Source organism: Nycticebus coucang, chromosome X (assembly GCF_027406575.1).
Source record: "Nycticebus coucang isolate mNycCou1 chromosome X, mNycCou1.pri, whole genome shotgun sequence".
NCBI classification, from domain to species: Eukaryota; Metazoa; Chordata; class Mammalia; order Primates; family Lorisidae; genus Nycticebus; species Nycticebus coucang.
The window spans coordinates 185,483,567-185,487,295 of NC_069804.1; the positions used below are offsets into that span (position 1 = coordinate 185,483,567).

At 40.5% G+C, this 3,729-nt stretch overlaps 1 pseudogene; it reads left to right on the forward strand.

Annotated features, from left to right (window-relative positions):
* The first annotated feature begins 2,282 nt into the window (after positions 1 to 2,282).
* On the forward strand, positions 2,283 to 3,181 carry LOC128577115 (actin-related protein 8-like; annotated as a pseudogene).
* The last annotated feature ends 548 nt before the right edge of the window (positions 3,182 to 3,729 follow it).

Here is a 3,729-nt window from a genome sequence, read left to right on the forward strand (position 1 = left end):
CCGATCCACCTGCCTCAGCCTCCCAGAGTGTTAGGATTACAGGCATGAGCCACCATGCCTGGCTTTTCCGTGAGTATTTGGCTAGTCATCATCTACTCCTTCTTGAGTTAATATTTTTAAAACCATATTTGACATTTGTACTTTTCCATTTCATGGACATGGATCTGTCCATCTAGTGCAATCACACCACATAAGTAAGTGGCCTTTGTGGGTTCCATGACATAAACCTTAGAAGGTGAGACAAAGACACAGGGATATAACTTCTTAGATATATCCTTTTTGTATGACATGGCTTTGAGAATTGTGCCTGTGTCTCAAACTTTGTCCATTACAGAAGACTCTTTTTTTCACATGTTGATTTTTCTTTACTATATTAATATGGTGTTATATTAATTGATTTTTTACAGAAAAATCTTTTTTTATTATTATTATTTATTTATTTATTGATTTTTATTAAACCATAGCTGTGTACATTAGTATGATCATGGGGCACCATACACTTGGTTCATGGATCGTTTGACATATTTTCATCACATTAGTTAACATAGCTTTTGTAGCATTTTCTAAGTTATTTTGCTAAGACCTTTACATTCCACATTTACTAGGATTCACATATACCCTTGTAAGATGCACCGCAGGTGTAATCCCATTAATCCCCCTCCTTCCCCCTCCCTCCCCCTCCCTCCCCTCCCTTTCCCCTTTCTCCCTATTCTTAGGTTGTAACTGGGTTATAGCTTTCATGTGAAGGTCCTACATTAGTTTCATAATAAGGGTGAGTACATTGGGTACTTTTTCTTCCATTCTTGAGACACTTTACTAAGAAGAATATGTTCCAGCTCCATCCATGTAAACATGAAAGAGGTAAAGTCTCCATCTTTTTTTTTTTTTTTTGTAGAGACAGAGTCTCACTCCATGGCCCTCGGCAGAGTGCCATGGCATCACACAGCTCACAGCAACCTCCAACTCCCGGGCTTAAGCGATTCTCTTGCCTCAGTCTCCCGAGCAGCTGGGACTACAGGCGCCCGCCACAACGCCCGGCTATTTTTTTTTTTTTTTTTTTGGTTGCAGTTCAGCCGGGGCCGGGTTTGAACCCGCCACCCTCGGTATATGGGGCCGGCGCCTTACCGACTGAGCCACAGGCGCCGCCCGTCTCCATCTTTTTTTAAGGCTGCATAATATTCCATGGTGTATTTATTAATCCATTCGTGGATCAATGGGCACTTGGGCTTTTTCCATGACTTAGCAATTATGAATAGGGCTGCAATAAATATTCTGATACAAATATCTTTGTTATGGTGTGATTTTTGGTCTTCTGGGTATATGCCCAGTAGGGGGATTACAGGATTGAATGGCAGATCTATTTTTAGATCTCTAAGTGTTCTCCATATCTCTTTCCAAAAGGAATGTATTAATTTGCATTCCCACCAGCAGTGCAAAAGTGTTCCCTTTTCTCCACATCCATGCCAACATCTCTGGTCTTGGGATTTTGTGATATAGGCTTGAAAGAACTGTTAACATTGATGTAGCACAGTTTAGAGAATTGATACATATTTATTGTTGAAAAAAGATGCAAGATCTAATAGCCCACAGATAACCACTGTTACTTAATATTTTGGTGACTATCCTTCCAAACATGTTTCTGTGAATACATGTATATGAATATATATGTATGTATTGCATCTGGTTACACACACACACACTTTACCTTAATGGTCATCAACCTGACCCCTACATAGACAAAGTAAAAAGGCCCATAAGGATTCAGTCATGCTCCTCTTGGAGGGTTCCCATTGTGATAAGTCAACTGCCTTTGCTGTCTGTACCCACTCTGCCAGACCCCTGGCCTTCTTTTCTTCTTTTTTAAAAAAATTTCCTCATATAATTTATAACTTCTTATTCATTTATTTTTTATCTTTTCAGGTTAGTTGAGGGTACAAAGAATTAGGTTACAATGTTTGCATTCCTTGGCCTTATTTTCAATTGTCTTTGTCTTCTTTTCTGCCTAATTCTTCCTTCCTCCTAGGGAAGCAAGAGGAGTACCTGACTGAGGTCATTCACAAAGAGAACCTCTGAACCCCTAACCCCCCTTGGTGACTGTCCTTACTAATGTAAATTGGAGATCTTTCTACAAGCATTACAAAGTATAATTTCAGCCAATGACAAGGGGTGCTATACATATTTTCTCGGATTGCCTCTGCTTGTGTCCACAGATGTATTTCTAATGAATATTTGTAGAAACTCAAATCCAGAATTGTGTGGATTCCATGTGCCTAAGTTCTAACATGACACCTGTTGAGGTATTTTGTCGCTGCTGCTGCTTTTCTAGTTGCTGTCATTCACACAGCCAGCAGGAAGCAGCCAACATCTTTTCCTGGAATCAGGACATGTCTGGGCTTTAGGACCATGAGTTTCAGATTTGACATCCAGATTCTTCTACCCTACTTCACCATTTTCTGTTGGAAGATGAAAAATTCCAGGCTCCAATGGCTTTGTTTTACCCAGAAACTTTTGGAATTATTTGACAGAAGATGATGACTTTGCAGCACAGATCCCAGGGAGATCCTGAGGACCCTCACGATGAACAGTACCTTCTGGCCACTCAGAGCAAGAAACAACAGTCTGAAAAAGCTACTGCTGACCGAAAGCCTGAAACCAGACCTGTTGGATTTGAAGGAAATCTTCATGGACAGTCTTCTGATCTTCCAGAATTACTTCATTCTCAGGAGGTAGATTTGGCATCTTCCCAGGGAGACTGATTGATGGCTGGCAATGACTCTGAGGACTCTCAGTGCACTGATGTCCAGGAAGACTGCCATCTCACTGTTTGAAGGAAAAGCATTGGGCCTGGATAAAGCCATCCTTCACAGCATAGACTGCTGTTCATCTGATTATACCAAAAAGAAGCTCCATCCTAGTGGTGGGAGGTGGTTTGATCTTTCATAAACCTCAAGAATTTCTGAAGCACAGAATTCTTAATAAAATGGCACCTTCAATCCCGCGAATTATTGAAAACATGGATGTGATCACAAGGCCTAAGGACATGGATCCAAGGCTGATTGCATGGAAAGGAGGGGCTGTGTTAGCTTGTTTGGATACAACACAGGAATTGTGGATTTATCAGCATGAGTGGCAGTGCTTTGTTGTCCACATGTTACAAGAGTGAGCTGTGTTTGTGTGGTGAAATGAGGAGGAAAAGTCACCGTTGAAGTCCAGAAACAAGCTCCTTGGTATAAAAGACTCTTATAGAATTATGCATTTTAATTTATTGATCTAGATGCTTAAGATTCATGGAAAATAAATGAATTTCAGGGCGGCACCTGTGGCTCAAAGGAGTACGGCGCCAGCCCTATATACTGGAGGTGGAGGGTCAAACCCAGCCCTGGTCGAAAACTGCAAAATAAATAAATAAATAAATAAATTTCAACTTCATGTTGAAGACATGACATTGGTTTGAAATTAAAAGCTGCTTTTATAGTCAGGCCATTTGAGAATAAATATGACCTAACTCTTCAGTTTTAAATTCTCTTGCCCCTTTGTCAGGGTCTAATGAACTCCCCAGTGATGTAAAATTTTGCTGTTGAATGTTCTCAGATGGTGGAGCCCATCATTTAAGTTGACTTCTGAGTGTTATCAGTAGGCAGTTTCATGCAACCATGAAGGGTAGGCTATGACTTGTGGGAACTCTCTGGTCATGTCATTTTCTAGTATAGAAGTTAGAATCTAAAGTAT